Source organism: Macaca mulatta, chromosome 11, assembly GCF_049350105.2.
Source record: "Macaca mulatta isolate MMU2019108-1 chromosome 11, T2T-MMU8v2.0, whole genome shotgun sequence".
NCBI classification, from domain to species: domain Eukaryota; kingdom Metazoa; phylum Chordata; class Mammalia; order Primates; family Cercopithecidae; genus Macaca; species Macaca mulatta.
This window is the reverse complement of record NC_133416.1, coordinates 138,076,206-138,098,208: the sequence shown is the minus strand read 5'-3', so window position 1 is coordinate 138,098,208 and position 22,003 is coordinate 138,076,206. Positions and strand designations below refer to the sequence as shown.

Below are 22,003 nucleotides of genomic sequence, written 5' to 3'. Positions count from 1 at the left end.
AGCTACAGTCAACTCTTTGGTCTCAAGTTGTCCGGTCGACACAGTGGGCTCCTCATGCCGAGACCCATGACCTGCAGCCCCACACACGTGAGATGCCGCGGACGACAGTGCAGCCATGACAGACTCGGCGGGGCTGGCGCAGTCAGCAATGACCCTGTTTGGGGCCCAGCATCTCTGAATGGAAACATTTTTTGCAGCTTGTTTGTTTTAGAACCTTGGCTTTTCGGCCTATATGATCCATGGCATTCCTTAAAAATTAATTTCCTCTCTGCTGAGAAAATAGAGGTGGAGAGTCATTTTCATGCCACCGAATGACCTTTTAAAAGAGTGAGTCCTTTCTAAGGGCTTTATTTCCTTCTGTCAAATGTTTCATTCGTCCCCCAGAGGAGCCCGTGAAGTAGACATTAGGTGATAAGCAGACACGATCGTTTTACAGATATGGGAAAAGACTGACCTGCTCCAGGCCACACAGATGGAGTCAGGAAGGCGCAGACTGGGTCAGTGGGGTCCAATGCACAGGTGCTTTGTACGGTCTTGTCATATGTTTTTATGGAGATAAAGTTCACATCACATAAAATTAACCATTTTAAAGCGAACAACTCAGCGGCATTTAATACATTCATCGTCTTGTGCAACTGCCACCTCTCTCTTGTTCCAAAGCGTTCTCACCACCCCAAAGGAAACCCCACTCCACTAAGGAGTCACTCCTCATCTCCTCTCCTCCTAGCCCTCAGCAAGCACCAGTCTCCTTTCTGTCTCTATGAATTTGCCTATTTGGGGTATTTCATAGAAATGGGCTCATACGATAGATGGGCTTTGTGTCTGGCTTCTTTCCCCGGCATGGTGCTGTCAAGGTCCAGCCATGTGATAGCATGAATCAGTACTTCATTCCCTTTTCCTGGCTGAATAATATTCCATTGTATGGATATGCCACATTTTGTTACCCCATTCATCCGTTGATGGGCACTTGCATCATTTCCACCCTTTGCCTGTTGAGAGCAGCGCAGCTGTGAACATGTGTGTACAAGTATCTGGTAACCAGTTCCTTCCGTGATTTTCTGCAGTCTTGCAGTTTCTGTGACCTGATAACTCTGCTCCAGGGTGAAAAGGAATCATCTGTGGTTTGCCACCTACTCCTGGATACGGCGCGTATCTCTTTGTTCCATGCATAGAGGCTGGGGCTACTCTACACAGGGCTTGAAGGCAGCCTCCAGTCTTGCAGGCAAATTCAGAGGCATATAATTGAAAAGCCTATCCGGGAGGCCAAAATGGATCCTGATTGGGAAAACTCGCTGGACCCGTCTGTCACAGTGTTGAAAAAGTTGTCTCGGGAAGAGGCTTCCTCTGGCTGTCTAGGTTTGAGACCATTGCAGTTCCTTTAAGATCACAAGCAAAAACCACGGTGATGGGAGGATGCATTGGCTTTACTAAGGAGCCCATTTTTTAAAAACTTGTAAAGTGAGTCTAATTGGAGAAGCAGCAGAAAGCACCTCAGGAGAAGTCCTTCCTTTTTGTACAAAGGACTGGTGGTGAGCCCTTCCTTGGACTTCTTGTGTCCTACACTGGAGTCTTGTCCCTGCACAGGGCCATCATTAGTAGGAGCCCTCAGAGCCTCAGTTAGGGTATGTGGAGCCCAAATTACCAAAGGGGTTTTCCTTTGCATGAGCTACCTGATTTCGCACCTTTCAAAAACAAGCATGGGATTTTCACCCAGGGGAGGAAGCACGTGTGTGAAGTCCGTGCATGTTTCCCAGGGTTTTTTCCCTCCTGCACCACCTGGTTGCTAGGTAGTGGGTGTATCTGTGCCACCACCTGAAGTTCTGTGGGAAGGGGGAACCCTCGGGGCCACTGGAGGCTTGCGGTGGGGAGGGGAGCCAGACAGGAGAGCAAAGACCCAGGCAGCTTCAGTCGCTCCTCTTCATCACTTAATTCTGAGGGCGCTTGAGTTTCCGAGCTTCCTGGAGTAGAGCCCAGGGCAGCTTTCACCTTGATGTGCTGATTGGTTGCCTGTCGATTGCAGGAGTCCCCCGGCGTCCTGCAGGGAAGATCTTGTGCTGTTTTCCCAGGGACGGAGGGAAAAGCACCAACCCCAAGCCCTGTGTGGCTGAGAGCTGTTTGCCTCCGTCTCTGTCCGAGCTTTTCACCACAGCTCTGTGAAAGAGAAACTGGCAGTGAGGGGTATAGCCATCTTGGTGTGTGTGTGTGTGCACGTGTGTGTGCATGTGTATTTGTGTGCATGTGTGTGTGCGTGCGTTCAAACACTGACGTTTCATAGGCTCTGGTTACTGCTGCATGGCGGATGATCCTCTCTGTCTCTCTCTCTCTGGCTCTCGCTGTCTCTCCCTCCCTCTCGACCTGCTTGCCTGCCTGCAGAAAACTAATGAATCATGTCTACCTGAATGCAAGCAGTGCAGACACACCAATGCCCTGCAATGTTGACTGGGCACCGCCTCTGCCTGCCTCTCGCTCCCTGTCTCTCCCTCTGCTGCTCTCTCCATCCCTCTCTCCCTCTCCCCCTCCTCCCTCCTCCCTCTCTCCCTCTCTCCCTCTCCCCCTCCTCCCTCTCTCCCTCTCGCCCCCAGTTTGTAATCTGACACAGTACACTGCAGTTGTCTCCGGGTGAACCTCGGGAGCCTTGGCACAGCTCGCTTCTAAAGGTAGGCTGAGATTTATTTTTTTCTCCTAAAAATAGCTTGCCGTCTCCCCTCGCCTTTCTGCACCTGAGCTGCAGCGGCGATGATCACAGGGGGTTAGCCGGAAACTCTTTGCCCAGACAAAGTTTATTTTGCAGTGGATGGAGAATGCCCTTCAGCGTGGGGTCCGGGGACGCTGGGTGCGGGGAGCAGCGGCTCGCCCTGCTGGCATCTTGGTGCTGCCTGGAATTCAGGATCGTCTCGGAAGGGAAGGGCTGACCGACTTCTTCCTGGGTGCCGGGTGTCAGCTGCAGGGGTGCTGTGGCTCTGTCATCCCCCCACCTCAGGCTTTTCAGAAAAGCCCCTCCAGGCAAAGTTTGGCACCCGATGGACACAGTCCCGCTCGCCTGGGGAGTGTGCCCCGGGCGTCTCAGACAGCAGCGGCTCAGGGCCTGGACTTGTCTTCTTGCGGGTGGGGTGGAGTGGGGAAGGGGCCGTGGGACAAACACATCAGAGTCCCCAGCTCGGCTCAGGTGCAAATGCACAAAGCCAGCAGCCTGCACCCAGGAATCTGTCAATTCACGTCCCATGGACTGACTCGAATAATGTGTTTGTCAAAACAGATGTTCCCTGGCAAAGTGTGTGCGTGCATGCGTGCGTCTGTGTGACCAGTGTGCGCGGGCTGCTGGCTGGGGGCAGACTCTCCCAGTGGAAACCGTATTTCACTGAGAAAGGCAGGGTGTCCGGGACCACCTGCCCAGGAGCTTAGGTCTGGGTGGGTCCAGGTGGGGGCCCGGACATCTGTCAGCAGAGGCCTCGGTGGAAGGAGCCTCCCTCCTGTGCCCGGGGAGTGCACGCTGGGGTTGGGGTCAGGGCTGGCTGGGGTCGGGGTCAGGGCTGGCTGGAGGGAGGAGGGAGGGAGGGAGGACTGCTTCACCTCCCGGCCTGGTCACTGGCCCCAGGGGAGGCAGGGGTGCTGGCTCCATGCCTGCGTGGCCGCTGGGTCCCTGCAGGTTCTTAGGGTGAGCGAGGAGGGAGGGAAGGGGGCCCTGTCCAGCCCCATATTTCTCTCACGGAGGAGCCCTGAAGGAGACTGTGCTCACGAGGGCGAAAGCCCCACTTCATCCAGGGAGGGAGAAATGTCACAGATGGAGCAGGCCTGAGAGGAGAGAGAGCGGCTCCCTCTGAAATGGAAGATGGGTGGGAAGAGGAGGTGTCTGGGCTCCCGGGCCCTGTGGCAGGCCGGGCTGCTGGCAGCCTTGTCGGGCTCCGGGCTCCGAGCAGGAGCGGGCAGGGGAGGGAGCTGGTGTGCAGGCTCACTCGCCCGGTGTCTACAGGGAACAGTGGGGGAAGGCTGTAAAAATCACCACCTCCCCCACGCACATGGCCCCTCCCTGGCTCCCTCCCAGCCTTGCTGGGCTGTCCCGGAATTAGCTTCAGACTCAGCCCCCGCTGGGCTGTGGGGTCTTGGCTTGTGGTGTGAGACATGATCCCAAGCTCCCAGTGGGATGGGCAAGGTCTGACCGGCTCCGGAGGTTCCTCGGGGGGGCGTGGTGAGGGGAAGGCAGGCGGGCACCCCTTCTGCAGTGGGGGGTGGTGGGGCGTGACTGGGGTCGAGGGCTGTGCCATGGCCATATGGCAGCTGCCTGGGGCCCAGAGTGGAGCCCTTGCAGGTTATTTCAGGGAAGGCGCTGGCGGCCGCTATTCCCCTATACCCCTTCTGAGAGGATGGCAATCTGGGTCAGGGAGAGGGTGGCACTGCCCACGTGCCCGGGAGACAGGAAGATGCTGGCGCTGTGGGGGCCGCTCCCCACTCAGGAGGCAGGCGCCACGCAGCCCTCCCCGGGGCATAGCAGCTGGCCTCCCCCATGCTGCAAGCCCGGCAGAGAAACCCAAGCCTGCAGAGTCCGGGGGTGGGCGTGTGTGGTGCGGAAGCTTCCCAGGTGCAGCCGGACTGAGAGCTCCTATTGAAGATGAAAAGACAAGGTGGGCCCTACACTGTGGCTTTCAGTTTCATCTCTTTGGTCCCTTGCGCTGTTGGTGCCTGGAAGAGACCAGCGTGTACTCAGGGGGTGGGAGGAGAGGCAGGATCTGGCTCTTTCCCGAGCTTGCTTCGCTTTCCATTTCAAATCCACCCCCTGCCACATTTGTATTTTTGGAGTCCGGTTGAAGTTTTAATTGGAGCAGTGATTCTCACACGTTGGTGAGCGCTGGCATCCTGGCAGGTAGGTTAAGGGGCTACAAGTCTCAGATCCTCTGATCCAGCAGGTCTGGGGAGGGGCCGGGAATCTGCATTCCCACGCAGTCCCAGGGGAGGTGGAGGCATCCAGGGACCCCGCTTTGAGAATCCTTGAATACAGTGTGACCAGGGGGTGCTTTACGCATCTCTAGGACATGCCCTCAGCTCTCTGCTGGCCTTTGGCTGAGGTCATACATGGGGGGTGCTTTACGCATCTCTGGGACATGCCCTCAGCTCTCTGCTGGCCTTTGGCTGAGGTCATACATGGGGGGTGCTTTACGCATCCCTGGGACATGCCCTCAGCTCTCTGCTGGCCTTTGGCTGAGGTCATACATGGGGGGTGCTTTACGCATCTCTGGGACATGCCCTCAGCTCTCTGCTGGCCTTTGGCTGAGGTCATACATGGGGGGTGCTTTACGCATCTCTGGGACATGCCCTCAGCTCTCTGCTGGCCTTTGGCTGAGGTCATACCTGAAGCCGAGTGCGCCTCATAGGTTGGTCTAGACCCGCAAGCGCTAAACCTCAGGGACCAGAGGGCCTCGCCTGCCTGGGAGTTTCATTTGTGTCCAGGAGTCTCCTTAGGGCATGGCAATGAGCATCTGTTCCAGGTGGGCGGATACTCAACGGCTGAATGCTTCCGTGTTTCCCACGTCTGCCCGAAGATTTGGAATCTGTGTGGTGCTGGGAACCTGGGGGAGAACCGGGTCGGCTGTGCTGGTCTGTTGTTGATCAACCAGAGCTGCTGATTCCAGAAAACTCTGTTCTTCACTCGCCTCATCCCTTGTAGATAGTGGTAGTGCATGGCTTAGTTCCTCAGTTTCTCTTTTGACTTTCACCTATTTGAAAAGCTGACTGATCACCTGTGGGGTGGGAGGAGGCCTGCAACCAGCTGAGGGCACCTGTGTCTCTTGTTGGTGATGCTGGTGCCACCAACCTTGGGTGCAAAGGTTTCGCTGAACCATACTCCTCAGTCCTCCCTCCCTCCTCCTTCCCTCCTTCCCTCCCTCCCTCCCTTCTTCCCTCCCTCCCTCCCTCCTTCCCTTCCTTCCTTCCTTCCTTCCTTCCTTCCTTCCTTCCTTCCTTCCTTCCTTCCTTCCTTCCTTCCTTCCTTCCTTCCTTCTCTCACTCTTTTGTTCTTTTCTTTCAGTCTCTATCCTTTCTTCCCTTTCTCTCCTTTTCTCTCCCTCTTTGTTTTTTCTTTCCCTTTCTCTCTGTCTCTCTCCTTCCCTCCCTCCCTCCCTTGCTCCTCCTCTCCCTCTCTCAGTCTCTCTTTCTGACCCTCCCCTCCTTGTGTCCACCACTGGGCCATGCTCCTGTGTGGATCCATCTTTCCTTGAAGAAAATCTCCCAGGTCACGCCCTGCATGATGGCATTTCAGTCAAGGAAGACCACGCATACTGTGGTGGCCGTGTGCGATTAGAACAGACCTGAAAGACCTCTATCCCGGTGTGGCTGTCGCAGCAGCTCAGCTTGAAGCTTTACTCACACGTGTTGAGTGACGATGGTGCGGGTGAACCCACTGTACTGCCTGGCGCGTGAACGTCCAGCACATACGGTCATGCACAGACATGATATTTGATGATAAGAAATGACTGTGATACTGGCTTATGGATTTACTGTAACTTTTATCATGATTTTAGAATGTATTTTTTCTACTTACTAAACAAAAGTGAGCTGTGAAACAGCCTTCAGCAGGTCCTTCGGGAGGGATCCGGAAGCAGGCACGGCCATCGTGGGAGGCGACCGCACCCCGTGCATTATTCCGCTGGAAACCTCCCAGCGGGACAGGAACGTGCGGGTGGAAGGCGGTGATGTGATGATGCTGGCCCCGGGGAGGCCCAGGCGAATGTGTGTTTTTGTGTCTTAGCTTTTAACAACAAAGTTTAAAAAGCAAACAAACAAACAGAATCAAATAGGGAAAAGTGAATAGATGAGGCTATAAAGAAAGAAACTATTTTTGTATAGCTCTACACTGTGTGTTTTAAGTGAAGTATTATTACAAAAGAGTCCAACAGGTAAAAAATTAAGAAATGTATAAGGCAATGAAGTAAGCTGAGGGTAGTTATGGAAGAAAGAATAATAGTTTTGTATAAATTTAGCATAGTCTAAGTGTGCAGCCTTTATAGGGTCTACAGACATGTACGGGAATGCCTGGGCCCTCACATCTGCTCCTCATTCACTCACCCACCCACCCACCCAGAGCCACTTCCAGTCCCACAAGTTCCATTCATGCTAAGTGCCCTATGCAGGTGCACCATGCTTTAGCTTTTAGATCTTACTTCTGCTGCCTCTCTTCTATGATGAGATGCACAAGTACTCACCATTGTGCGGCAGTGAGTACTCAGTACCATCATGGGCTGCATAGCTGTGAAACCAGGAGCAATGGGCTTACCCATCGAGCCAGGGCATGGAGGAGGCTGTCCGCCCGGGTGTGTGTGCAGGCACACTGCGTAAGAGGTGCGCTCAGTGACAAAATCACCTGATGAGGCATTTCTCCGAACGTATCCCTGTCATTAAGCAAGGCGTGACTGCATTTATCTTTGAACAAGCCAGTCATACTGTACTAGGGCTTGTGGGGTTAAAAGTATTAATTTATGAGGTGGGTCCCTGAAAAGTAACACTTAATCTAAATCTATTTTAACTTTTTTGTGGTTATTTTCATAAGTATGAGAGGCAAATGTATCTGTAATGATAAACCTTCACACAATATAAACTTTAAGTCCAAATGGCGTCCTGAGTAAATTTCTCCAAATAGCATCTTCAAAAAATGGAGAAAAAAGAAAACAAAAAAACAGCACACTCGTTTTAAAAGCCCAGAATAATCTTGATACAAAACCCTAGTGAGGACATCAAAAGGAAGAACATATACTGGCCAAACCCTCATGGTCACGGAAACCACATTCTAAGTCAAATATTAGTAAATTAGAAAATGGAATCCAGCAAAACATGAAAAGGATAATAGACATGTCTTAATTTTTACCTGGACCAAGAGCCTCAGAAAATGGAGGAAGTTGGGGCTTCCCTGGATTTGTGAGAGGCTGGATAGCTGCTTCTTCTTTTTTTTTTTTTTTTGAGACGGAGTCTCGCTCTGTCGCCCAGGCTGGAGTGCAGTGGCCGGATCTCGGCTCACTGCAAGCTCCGCCTCCTGGGTTTACGCCATTCTCCTGCCTCAGCCTCCTGAGTAGCTGGGACTACAGGCACCCGCCACCTCGCCCGGCTAGTTTTTTTTTTGTATTTTTTACAAAAATAAATAATAAATAAAAATAAATAAAAAATAAAAAATTTTTGTATTTTTTTTTTGTATTTTTAGAGATGGGGTTTCACCGGGTTAGCCAGGATGGTCTCCATCTCCTGACCTTGCGATCTGCCCGTCTCGGCCTCCCAAAGTGCTAGGATTACAGGCTTGAGCCACTGCGCCAGGCCGGATAGCTTCTTTTTTCTTTCTTTTGAGACAGAGTCTCTATCACCCAGGCTGGAATGCAGTGGCATGATCTCGGCTCACTGCAGCCTCTGCTTCCTGGGCTCAAGCGATTCTCCTGCCTCAGCCTCCCAAGTAGCTAGGATTACAGGCATGGGCCACCACGCCTGGCTAATTTTTGTATTTTTAATAGAGATGGGGTTTCGCCATGTTGACCAGGCTGGTCTCGAACTTCTGACCTCAGGCGATTTGCCCGCCTTGGCCTCCCAAAATGCTGGGATTACAGGCACGAGCCACTGTGCCTGGTCAGATAGCCTCTTCTTAATGCTCACCTACACAAGAAAGGGAGGTGGCGATCGGGGCTCCGTGGGGACATACGTGTGAAGTGTGGGGTCTGTGAGGATTAGGAGCAGTGGGGCTTGTGGAGGAGCAGGTAGAGCAGGGAGGCCTGAAGACGTCCTTCTGGGATAGTCTCATTTGTTGGTGTTTTGTGGTCTGTTGTTAGTAGAGGCTGAATAAGCACTTGCTGGAAAGCCCCAGTGTGGGAGATGGGGGGCTCTCTCCTTGGCCTGGCCGCGTGGACAGGTCCTTCCTGTTGGTGCTGAGCCTGGGGCGGGGGAGGTACAGCGCCTGCCACTTCTTTATCTGTGTGGGCCCCAAGAAGGTGGGGCATGACCTATTCATTCAGCAAACCTTGAAGCACCTGCTAAATACCGACTCCCATTTTAGGTGAGCAGTGAGCAAGCTAGAGGAGGGTGCTGCCCTCATGGGGATAGGATGCTCGTGTGTGTGTGTGCGCGCGCACGTGTGTGTGTATGTGTGTGCGTGTGTAAGACAATGGGCAAGTGAATGAATAATCACTACACCAGAGACAGCCAACCTGATGGGGTGCCCCGCAGAGGGTTCCAGCGGCTGATGTTAGAGGCCGTGCCTGGGAGGGCTTCAAGAGGAGGTGGCGTTGAAGCTGGGACAGGACCCTGAGAAGCAGCCAGAGGTGCAGACACCTGGGAGAGGGGTTCAGACCCCGACGGCGGAGGGAGGAGTGGATCTGTGAGTTGCTCGGTGGCTTTGATTCTCACAGGCGTGTGCAGAAAGAGCTCCTTGGGTGTTTTTGGAGCGGCTGGGATCACAGGGGCTGCAGAGCCAACCCCTCTCCTGGAGACCCTCAGTGTCCGCCTGTGAGGTCCCAGGGATACCCGGAAACCATGGGGCCGGTGGTGTACTCTGTCATTTCCATTCATGCGGAGTTGGTCACGGTGTCCCTTTGGCTGGAAGGCTTCCCCTGCCCCTCCTGTGCCTCTTCCCGCCTTCCCTCCCCTGCCTCCCTTCTGCCCAGTGCTACCAAAAAGAAAGCCCATTTGGCCATTTTGGCAGTAGGGGCCTCCTGAGGGGGCCTGGGGTGCGTTGGTGTGTGTCCCTCGGATTACACACTCCTGGTGCCACACCCAGTGTGTGCCTGCGATGGGAGTGTCAGGAACCGGCCGCTGGTTTGGGTGGGAAGGGGCTTTTCCTCAAGGCATTCTTCATGCTTATTACCGACGTGGTTTCCAAGACCAGAAACGCCCCCATCACACTGCCCTGCACCTCCTTAGACAGAGATACGGGGACGGGGGCGACAGGCTGCCTCGTTTCTGACTCTTCCTTCCCTGTCCCTGGGAGGGGAGCCCCAGAATCTTGGGAAACGATGGCTCGACTCAGCTCCAGGTCTGTAAAGGGCTCCTTGTTCAGGGGCCGAGGGCTCGAGCTATGTGTTGGCTCCTTAGCCTGGAGCTGCCCTGCGGGCCGCGGGTGCCCGAGCTCTGCTGTTGGGCATCACGCCCAGAGACCTGCCCCAGCCCCGCTGTGGTGTGGGTTCTGTGTCTTCAGCCTGTGGCTGAGTTCCCGGTGTCCAGAGAGCGGCTGAGACCCGGCTGGGGCTCAATACGTGTCTCTGAAGGAAGGGTGGATGCAGCTAATGGCAGGTGGGGCCCCGGGACGGCCAGTGCCTCTGTCCAGACAGTTCCCCAGCTTCCCTCCCGCTCGTCCCCAAGCCCACCGGCCCTGGCGACTGCCTCCCACATTGTGGCTTCTGGATTGTGAGAATTAAAGATGGGAACTTGTGTCAATAGCTTTTCCAGCTCAAGTGCAGCAATGCATCGGACTGCTGATGCTGGCACGTGCTGGGTGCCTTCCTCGCTTACATGTGTGACACAGCCCTTCTGCGGCAGGCCCTGTTGCTCTTGTAGACCCATTTTTACAGAGGAGACAATTGTCTTTGAGAGATGGAGGGGCTCTCTGAAGATCACACAGCTGGGGAGGGATGGGCCCAGTTTCAAACCCGATCTGCCTCACCACGAAGCTGGGCTGGGACTGCAGCACTGCACGGCCTGCGAGATCCCAGAGAAGCTGGGGTGGAGCCCGTCCTGGGCCAGATGCAATCCCAGGGAGCTCTGAAACACACCTGTGTCCAGGACCCACACGAGCCTCTTAGAGAAGATGCAATGAGTTGGGGCGCAGGTATAATGGTGTTTTTAAAGCAGCTTTATTTCATTTATTTGTTTTTTGGAGACAGGGTCTCACCCAGGCTGGAGTGCAGTGACATAATCCTGGCTCACTGAAGCTTCGACCTACAGGCTCAGGTGATCTTCCCACCTCAGCCTCCTGAGTAGCTGGGACTGCAGGTGCGTGTCACCATGCCTGGCTAATTTTTTATATTTTGTAGAGACAGGGTCTCGCTATGTTGCCCAGGCTGGTCTCAAACTCCTGGACTCAAGTGATCCTCCTGCCTCAGCCTCCCAAAGTGCTGGGATTATAGGCATGAGCCACCATGCCTAGCTTTAAGATAGCTTTACTGAGATACAACTTACCTACCATCCAATTCATCCATCTAAAGTACAAGCCAGGGGTTGTCAGTATATTCAGAGTTGTGCAGCCATCACTGTCGTGAACGGTAGAACATTTTCATCACCTCAAAAAGAAACCACACGCCATTAAGCAACCAGCCTCCTCTCTCCCCTCCTCCCAGCCCTGGCAACTGCGAATCTGCTGTCTATCTATAGATGTCCTGCCGTGGACATCTTATGTGAACAGAATCATACCACACATGTTCCTCTGTGCCCGGCTTCTTTCCCCCAGCACAGCATGGTCCAGGTTCACCCGTGTTGTGGCGTGTGTCAGAGCGTCATCCCTTTTTATGGCTGAATGATATTCCGCTGTGTGGATGGACCACATGATTACCCACAGGCATCAGTACTTTCTAAAAGGCCGAGATTATTGTAAATACAGTCATGTGTAATGCGTATAGTCTCTCTCTCTCTCTGTCTCTCTCCCTCTCTCTCAACACCCCCTTTCTTGGCTAAGCATTTTCTTTGCGAAACATGTCCTCTTCCCAGCCTCTATCTAGCTGTTCCCTACATTCGATCCACTAATATCCACCACTTTCCCTTCACATCCTGAATCTGAGCTCTTCTTGCTCTGGCCACCTCGGTCCCCTTGGCCAGACACCCCTGGTCTCGTCCCTGGGCCACTGCCTCAGCGACCCCCCAGGCCTCCTGTGTCCACCTCTGCCTGCAGGTCACTCTCACACAGCAGCCAGAGGGCTCCTGTTGGAAACGACTCAGACCACGCACACTCTTGGAAGCTTCCGACTGCATTTATTCTCACAGCAAGCGCAAGGGCCTCCCGACGGCCACAGGCCTGCCTGATCTTCCTCCTTCATGTCTTTGTCCGGAAGGCTCTTCTCCCAGCTGCTCACTCATCATGTTGTTCAGGCCTCTGCTCAAAGGTCACCGCCTCCGAGAAGCCTTCCCTGACCGCCTGCCATGACAGCAGCCGACTGCCCCTCCTGTCCTATCACCCATTCTGTTTCTCGCTGTGCCTCCCTCCCTCCCCACGGGAGAACTCCTGGGCGTGGGCGGGAGCTTGTTCCCTGCTCCTCCCTGCTCCTCCCAGCTTCAGGTGGGTCCCGTTCCATTCCATGAGGGCACGAATCCTCTGGGTACCTACGCCAGCATCTGCGGCAGGGCACGGCTGGCATTTGGAAGCGCTGAGTGTGTCTGCATCTTCCCGGGTTGTTCTGTGACCCCACCGCCGTTCCCGCTCTCAGGCCTGGGTGTCTCCTGGGCCCCTGTCCTGTCTATACCCCGGCCGGCTTCAGCTCTCAAGCCCGGGCCCTGCTCAAGAACAGGAAAGAGAATCTTGTCGCTTGAGGACATATTCAGTTACTCGATGTTTTCTTGGTCATTTCAGGATTTCGCATAGTTAATTTAGGATTTTTCTCTCTTCCACGGGGTAGGGCTGGGCAGGTCGGTCTCTCAGCAGAGGCACAAGCTAGACCTGGCGGAGTCTGTGGGAAATGCCCTTTCTCCATTAATCTGCAGAATGAGCCTGCGGCATTTGGGACCACTGGCGGCTGCCGGATCCCTCCACGATAATTTTGGTGATGAGTCTGTTTGTAGGCAACAGCAGGAGCCATGAAAACAAGAGCTGGCCTCGCTGAATCCTCGCTGTACCCCCAGGCCTGTTCTGCACGCTTCCCACCAGCTAGCTCATTTCACTGTCAAAAGGCACCAACACCTGGAAAGGTTAAGTCACTTGCCCAAATCATTATGGCTCCTGAGTGGAGCAGCCAAGATTTACTGAGCACTTTGGCCAGAGCACCTGTCCCTGGCCACTACGCCACGCTGCCATGGGGAGCGCGGACCTGCCTGTGCCCCACGGCATCTCCGTGGGGAGCTGCTCCGTGAATGTGTCCCTCGGAAGCAGCCTTCAGTGGTCGAATTAGCCACAGTCGCAGGGCAGAGTCTGGAGCCAGGCTGGCAGGCTCAGATCTCTGCTCTGCTACTTCGGCTGTGTGACCACAGGCTCTCTTCGGAACCTCTCTGGGCTTTCATTTTCTTATCTATAAAATACAGGTAACAAGAGCATCCATCTTCTGCTCGAAAGATTGTTATTGACGGCATTCACCGGGGAAGAGTGCTTCGTATCTCCCGACACTCAATAAAGATGAGCAAATTGCCTTTATTTTCATTCAGATGGGGACTGCAGAAGGGGTGATTGGATGATTAAATGACTTCACTGGCCTAGAGCATTTAGAACAGGGCCTGGTATAGTGTGAGGGTTCAACAGACATTAGCTATTATGATTCCTGCTATTATTATTAAACTCCAAACAGACCAATCATTAGCATGTGAATGGAATTAGTAGAATAATACCAATAGTCCCAGAAATGGGTCCTCTGAAGTTTGTGCAGCCCAGATTTCTCGTAGATGCTTCTGCAGTGTATGTATTTTTCCTTTCTCATGAGCAGAGCTGTCTAAAGGGTGTGCGGAGTGAGCTGGTCACGGCAGGAGGGAGAGACTTTTGCACAGAGTGACCATCAGCATTTTTGTGACCCCGCGGGGATGGGTAGGCTGGGAAGAGAATGGCTTCTGCCTCCGTTGGTCCCAGCCACACCTGGTGGCCTCATTGGTGGGCATTTGCCTTGGGGCACTGGGCCTGCCCTGTCTGAGCTGGGACTTTTTTGCAGGCTGGGCGCCTGTGGCCCTGCAGCAGTTCGCTCCTGCCATACCCAGCGTGCCCCAGCATCACAGAAGGAGAGAAAGAGCAGGAAAGCGGTGTGCAGGGGGAGAGGCGTGAGAACCACAGAGAAACACAGCAAACGCCTGTGCCGAGTTTTTCATTAGTGAGGAGCTGGTCAGGAAGAGCCTTTTACGGGGAACCACGTGGGCTCCGGTGTGGGCCTAGGACAACTGCGTCCCTTTCCTGCCAGCCTCTCCCCCAGGAGGCTTCTGTGGCTCACAGTCATGGACACAACAGATGGGGAAACTGAGCCTCCTTTTCCCCAGAGGTGAAAGATGCATTAGGAAGCACAGGGTCGGGGTGCGGCCGCCAGGGCCCTGGTCTTTGTTGCGTGGTGACTGGCGGGGAGGCTCCGGGCGGCTTCATGAGCCTGTCTAGACTTGGTCTCTGCTTTTCACAAGTGGGAATATTAACATCTCATCGGTTCTCCTGGGCTTTGGTTACGCAGGCATCTTCTCCCTAACTCATGCATCCTTGAGTGTCACTGATTTGTGAAAAACTCAGTGTCAGGCATCCGTGTGACTCTGAGGGCGGAACTAGAGCAATGCGGCCGCAGAGAGGAGCCCCTGGAGGCAGCTGGTGCTGGCAGAGGCGGGGAGCCTCGTGCAGCTTCGGAGGGAGCTGGTCTGGCCACCCGGGCTTCCGGGCTTCCGGTCTCTAGATCTATGAGAGAAGAGATGTGTGTTGTTTTGAGCCTCCCAGTTTGTTGTCATTTGTTGTGGCAGCCCAGGAAACCAACACAGGAGGGTATCACTGTCCCCACCATCGTGGAGACGCAGACTTGGACGCACAGAGAGGTGAAGCAGCTAGCCCAAGATTGCACAGCTAGAGAGCAGCGATGCCAGGACCTGAACCGGTGAACCCAGTGGCGGAGCCCCTGGGCCTGGGCCCATCTTGCAGGTGCTCGCTGGCCGGTAGTCTACGCTTTGGGAAGTGGACCTGTGGAGGCGATGCTGGCAGGACGAGGGGTTGTGAGTCCATGGAGGGAACACCTTTGGAAAGTGGGTTAGAAAATGCAGAGTGCCACTTAATTAATTTGAGATTTAAAAACTTCCCTTTAGAAGCCATTTACTTTTGTTTATTATTATTATTATTATTATTATTATTATTATTATTACTTTTGAGATAGAGTCTGGCTCTGTTGCCCAGGCTGGAGTGCAGTGGCATGATCTCGTCTAACTGCAACCTCTGCCTCCCGGGTTCAAGTGATTCTCTTGCCTCAGCCTCCCAAGTAGCCAGGATTACAGGCATGTGCCACCACACCCAGCTAATTTTTGTATTTTTAGTAGAGACAGGGTTTGCCATTTTGGCCAGGCTGGTCTCAAACTCCTGACCTCAGGTGATCCTGCCTCCCGGGGTGGTCAGGCCCCAGTGCTGCGTTCAGGTTCAGGTTCAGGCTCAGGCTCAGGGTTCCCTCCGTGCTTCTAGATCTCTCTGTCTTTCTCTCTCTCTCTCAATCTCTCTCTGTATTTCCTAAGCTGTTCGACTGTGGGTGCTGTTTTTCTTTCTTCTGCCCTAGGAAACACCGTTTCAAACACACCCCCAATGTACTACACATGACAATTGCTGAATCTTATTTAAGACGTGGAGAAGCCGCCTGACCCCAGGGGAGGCTGTGCGGCGGGTGATGTAGACTGCTAATCAGGGTTAGGCAGTGGCCCCCAGTCACGTGAGGGCTAAAGCGCCCGGATCCGATTACAGGATCTGATGGAGCCCACGCCAGGGCCCGGCCCTCAGACTGCGGCTCAGCCCTGAGCTGAGCACCAGGTGGTTGCAGCGGGTGAGGGACTGGGGAGCACAGGCGGGTGGCCGAGGGAGCGCCCATGCCACGCTTTTAAGAAACAGTGATCGTTTGAAAATACAGCACCCTTCCCATCACAGTTCTAACACAAGGTAATTTTCAAACACTGATGTTAGGTGGTGATTTTCTTATTAGTGAATTCGGGATTCTTGGGCAGGCTTCATAATAAGTGCAGGGACCCGAAAATGTCCGGGGTGGAGGGGGAGCCCACCTGGAGGTTAATCGGGGGTGCACAAGGCCAACACCAGGCGTCAACTGTCAACCAGGAGGGTGACTTCCCTGGTTAATTGGCTGCCCCCGTACTAGGAGGCTGGACCACGTTGGCAACTGCAATTATCTCAGGCTCCGAGACAAAGAATCCCGCCCCGGCCCTCTGCAGTGACCCAGTGACCCGGAGGCATTACAGGAAAGTCCTATTCTAATGAATTTCTCCGGGCATCTGAAGGGCAGCAGCATTTTTCTGAAATGAATAAATTGCTGGGAATCACAGTCTCATTGTCTTGGCCCAGGAGGAAAGAAGTTGATGCTCTCAACGCCTGTCGAGGCAGGTCCTGGCTGAGCACCGGGGATGGTTGATTTCATGGCATTTCCATACAGCCCTATGATTAACTCCAGTTTTATGGATGAGAAAAGAGAGGCCCCAAGAAATTAAGTGACTTGTCCAAAGGCGCACAATTTGTAACTGGGTTTGGGGGAGGGGCCCTCAATCTGGTCGGGATCATGATTCCAGGGCCTCTATCCTCGCCGCTGGGCCATGTTCTTACTGGAAGAAATTAATACTAACAAAACAGGAAGGGCTTGTACACAGGCTTCTTGCTCTCACACACACCATTCCTATTTTCTTCTCCTTCATCTTACATGTGGTTCTTTCCTTCCTTTTTTTTGAGACGGAGTCTCGCTCTGTTGCCCAAGCTGGAGTGCAATGGCATGATCTCGGCTCACTGCAGCCTTTGCCTCCAGGGTTCAAGGGATTCTTGTGCTTCAGCCTCCCGAGTAGCTGGGAGTACAGGCATGTGCCAACACACTCGGCTAATTTTGTATTTTTAGTAAAGACGGGGTTTCTCCATGTTGATCAAGCTCGTCTCGAACTCCCGACCTCAGGTGATCTGCCCTCCTCGGCCTCCCAAAGTGCTGGGATTATAGGCGTGAGCCGCCGTGCCCGGTCCCACATGTGGTTATTTCATTGCTGTTGGTGGTGGCGGCAATCTGGAGATTTACCCAAAATCATTGCTAAGGATTCAGCTAGAGAGAAGCTTAGATTTTCCTCCCCCGCTGTAATGCAAACAGCTAGGACCCTTGTTGTTTAGGAAGAGCATGTGTCTTGTGGGCTGGAATCATCCTCGTCCTGGATTATTGACTGAAATTGGCTAGCCCCAGGGAGCAACATCCACACGGGGGCCTCTTGCATGCCGCATTATGTTTTGGGAGGCCTTGTGCCTGCAGTCCCTTCCCTAGAACAGCATCAGCACGAGGCTGTCTTTTGTGCTGCATTATGTTTGGGAGGCCTCGTGCCTGTAGTCCCTTCCCTAGAGCATCTGCTCCTTCTAGAACATACGTGTGTGGGCCGCACATACCTCCAGCAGGCTGAAGGACGCCCTATGGGAAGGGGTGGGCCATGGCAACCCTGATCCCGGCTCCTTGGTTTTAAGGCAGGCTGTCAGGTGTAACCTGTTTCACCCACTGAGTTCCAGGATGTGTTATTAAAAGACGTATTTGGCCCAAAGATCTTGAAGAAAAACAATGAATTTTGTGGCTTCCCACACTGTCAAGCAGGAGTGATTTGTGTCCCATGGCTTTGAGGGGGCTCAAGTCAGCATCAGGTGTGTAGTCGGTCTCACAGTCTCACACCTTCCTTGCTCAGAAACCTTCCCCGGGCAAGGTGCCCAGCAAGGCACTTTTCACCCCATGTTCAGACGCGGGCCTGACTGTGGAGGTTTCCTGTGCCCGACTCCCCTGGGCTACTCTCCGTCCCTGAGTGTGATAAGGTGACCTGCTGACTATCGGCATTCTTTGTTCTTTGGAACCCTTGTGTCTTCAGGGATTGTAAACTCCAACACAAGCAGTTCCTTGTGTGATGCAAGCTGAGTGTAAGGCAGAAGGTGCCATGTAGCTTTTACGTCTTCCAACCACAACACCTGCTGGTTCTGTATTTATAGAACACTCTGAGGCCTTCCCAGGCAGCTCGGCAAAGGTGTCCGCCCCACTGTGTTAGGGGGGCTTACAGCGTGAGGGTCCTGGCTCAGCTCCCACCTGCTGAGGGGCTCTGCTGCTTCCCTTCTTACCCTGTGGGCATGACTCAGAGTGGCTGCCTGTCTACAGCTGAACCCAGTGGCCTCCAACTGCAGTGCCATCCTGCCCATCCTTCGAAATCCCACGGAAACTTCGTATTTGTGTTTTAACCCTTCCCAGTGTTTACCTGGTGGTCTAGAGACCTGTGTGCTCTTCTTGTCTGTCCTAGAAGACTACTTGCTAAAAGTCAGGGCCATGTTACATGTGGCACACACTCCATGCTCAGTACAGGAGGTGCTTGTACACAGTGGTGCTTACAAAGTATACACAGTGGGTGCTCACAAAGTGTGCACTGTAGGCATTCACCAAGTGTATGCAGTGGGCGCTCACAAAGTGTGCACTATGGGCATTCACAAAGTGTATGCAGTGGGCGCTCACAGTGTGCACTGTGGGCATTCACAAAGTGTATGCAGTGGGTGCTCACAAAGTGCGCACTGCGGGCATTCACAAAGTGTATGCAGTGTGTGCTCACAAAGTGTGCACTGTGGGCATTCACAAAGTGTATGCAGTGGGCGCTCACAAAGTGTGCACGTCACAAAATGTGCACAGGAGGTGCTCACAAGGTGCTTGTTGTGTGATGGAACATTTGGAATTTGTTGGGTGGTTGGATCCATTTCCTGCAGCTGCCATAATTGAGGATGAACTGGAAGGGTTTAAAACCACAGAAATCTCTTCCCTCGAGTTCTGAAGGTGAAAGTCTGAGATCCAGGCACGGCGGGGCCGTGCTCCTTCCAGAGGCTCCAGCGTGGGATCTTTCCTCCCTCTCCCAGTGTCCGGTGGCTCCAGGGATTCCTTGGCAGTGGCCACGTACCCCCCACCTCTGCCTCTGTCTCCACATGGCCTTCTTCTGTGGCTCTGTGTGGCCTTCTCCATCTCCAGAAGGACGTTCTCATTGGATTGAGGGCCCCCGACTCAGTCTGATCCCATCTGAATTCCTACCTTAAGAACTGCATCTGCAAAACCTACTTCCAAGTGAGGTCACATTCTGAGGTCTCGAGTGAACGTGACCCTTGGGGACATTCCTCAGCCCACTGCCGTGGTTGACCATCTTGCAGACCCTTGCGGGGTGTGGCTGGTGTCTTAGAGATTCCTCAACTCCAGGCATCTTTCTGGGGAACGGATGAAGGGAGAAAATAACCTTGGCTGAGGCGGGCCTGGGGCTGTGTGGGTCTTTGTAGAAATGGCCTGCCCATTTGAGATGGAGAGAAAATGAACTAAATGAGCTAAAAACCACACCAACTGGAAGATCATCAAATGTTTTCTGGCTAGTAAATGTTTTCAGGAAGCATTTTTCTCAGTTGGGTGACTGGGGAGGGACCATGGCTGCCCTTTAGGGGTAGCAGATGGGCATTTGTGGGCTGAGAGCCACCCACACACGCCTTCTATTTGGCCTACGTAGAATTAGGAAAAAAATGGTTAAAATTGGTTACTAGCATTTTAAAAATTGGGATATTTTAATATAAAACCTGTATTTTTTTTTTTTTTTTTAAGACGGAGTTTTACACCATCACCCAGGCTGGAGTGCAGAGGTGTGATCTCGGCTCACTGCAACTTCCACCTCCCAGGTTCAAGTGATTCTCCTGCCTCAGCCTCCCGAGTAGCTGGGATTACAGGCGCCCGCCACCACAGCTTACTAATTTTTGTATTTTTAGTAGAGATGGGATTTCACCATGTTGGCCAGGCTGGTCTTGAACTCCTGACCTCAAGAGATCCACCCACCTCAGCCTCCCAAAGTGCTGGATTACAGGTGTGAGCCACTGTGCCCAGTCTAAAACTTACATTTCTAGCATCTTTTGTAAACTGCACACACTGGAATTTTGTGGGACTGAATCATACTTGTCCCTTCCCGACGGGTCATGTGAAGGAGCAGGAGGAGAGGCAGAGACCAGGACATTCGGAGTGGTGGCAGGGACGGACGGCCTTCTGATGTGAGCAAGTTAAAGACAGTGTTTCAGTCAGTATGGAGGTGGGTTCTGTGGCTGTAATGAGACCCAAAGGAAGGGGCTTCACTAAGTCACGGTTGCACCCCCTCTGGCTCCGTGGCCCACGCCTTCTCCCTTGAAGGTCTTTATCTCTGGGGTCTGTTACTCTGCTGTCTCCTGGTTCCCCTCCCCTCCACCTCCCCTGTCCTTTTTCACTGTCTCCTTCATGGCCCCTCCCATGAAGAAGGGCCTCACAGCGTCGCTCTCAACTTCTCCTCTTTTCCAGGCTGTCCCTCTCCACGCCCGTGACTGCAAGTTAGCTGTTGAAGATGGCTCAAATCCCTGCTCCAAATGTCCCCCTAAATATTAAGCATGGTTCCAGCTGTTTCCTAGACAACTTTTCTTTGATTCTTGCATTTCCTGCAAGTTCAGCGCATCCCAAACGGAGCTCACTGTCTCTTCACCAACACTTGCCCTTCTTTCCACTTTTATTTTTGTTTTTGTTTTTTTTTAAAGAGATGGGGTCTTGCTTTGTGGCCCAGGCTGGAGTGCAGCAGTGCAATCATAGCTCATTGCTGCCTTTACTTCCTGGGCTTGGGTGATCCTCCAGCCTCAGCCTCTGGAGTAGCTGGGACCACAGGTGGGCACCACTGTGCCTGGCTAATTTCCCTTCTGTGTTCGTGATGAAGCTTGATGGCACCACATCCAATTTAGGAAGGACAAGAAACTTTGCAGAATATTCCTCCCTGAACTTCTATCTCCAATCAGTTGCCAAGGCCTGCCAATTCTACCACAATTACTATGATTTTTTTAAAGAGGCCAGGTCTCCCTCTGCACCCAGGCTGGAGAGCAGTGGTGCAATCATAGCTCACTGCAGCTTTGAACTCCTGGGTTCAAGCAATCCTCTCGCCTCAGCCTTGCGAGTAGCTGGGACCACAGGCGTCCACCACCATACTCGGCTATTTTGTAGAGATATTTTGTAGAGACGGGGTCTTGTTATGTTGCTCAGGCTGGTCCTGAGCTCCTGGCCTCGAGCAATTCTCCTGCCTTCACCTCCCAGAGCATTGGGATTACAGACGTGAGCCTCTGCGCCTGGCCACATCAGTACTTCTTGAGTCTGGAATTCTCTATTATTTCTGCAGTCTTAGTTCAGGATGGCTTTTGCCGGGTTTTGTGTCTCCGGAGGTACCTCCAGTCGGGTACTCTTCATTCATTCCATCCTGTGTGTTCATTATAAATATGAACCTGATCACACCATCTTCTTATCTGACACCCTTCGGAGGCTCTTCTCCATTGCCTGCAAAATAAAATCCCCTGTTTTCAGCCTGGCAGGCGAGGCACTCCTCCCCACCTTACAGCCCCCATTCACCTCTCCCTTTAGCTACATGAGATGATTTGTAGCTTTCAAAACATGCTCGGCTGCTTCCTGCCTCTGTGCTTTTGCAGAAGCTGTTCCCACGCCCCGAATGCTCTCTTTTCTCTGACTAGATACGGTGCTTCCCAAACCAGGACTCCAAAGAGAGGTTTAAGCGGCTTCTCCAACATTGCTGAACAACGTGGCATCACAGAACAGCACATTTACTTCCTTTTAATTCCCCTTACTCCTTCTGACTAAATCCAGGAGAAAGTCTCAGTTTGGTGTTAGCTGGACTTTATATTTCTAATTCTTGCTAATCACCTTTGTTAAACCTCATTTGTTAAACGATCAATGTTCACAGTGATCGGTTTGTGAACCTCTGGCTCAAAACGCTGAGTCAGCTCAGTTATCTAGCTAGAAATTCATATCTTTCTGCTTTATAAAACAATCTATATTAATTGTTACTTTACATTTAAGGCTGACGATGTTGGCTTTCATTTTGCGGTGGTGATCTATAAATTTAAACCTTACTCAGGTTTAACGTCAGTAATTTAAAGAAAATTATTAGATCAAACTTGAGGGATGCAGATGACACATATTGAAGGTAGCCTCTGAATGACTGATGTATGGAAAAACCAGATCACCACACACATCTCCCAGACTCCCATCAGCGGCCTGTTCTTTTCAGGAACTGAATCTGACTCTGTCCTCCCCAGGCAGCTGTATTTTGCAGGCGTCCGCTGCACTCCCAGTAAGGTTTTGCGTGTACCCATGTTAAAGCCCTT

General features: G+C 52.9%; 1 protein-coding gene across 5 annotated transcripts in view; it reads left to right on the top strand.

Moving 5' to 3' along the window:
* Window positions 1-2,263: 2,263 nt before the first annotated feature.
* The window catches only part of RIMBP2 (RIMS binding protein 2), a 328,067-nt gene continuing 308,327 nt past the window's right edge, over window positions 2,264-22,003 (top strand). For all 5 annotated transcript variants that reach the window (XM_015109708.3, XM_015109709.3, XM_015109703.3 and 2 more), the window contains exon 1: window positions 2,264-2,657. The gene's annotated coding sequence lies outside the window, so the exon portion shown is untranslated. The remainder of the gene's footprint in view (window positions 2,658-22,003) is intronic.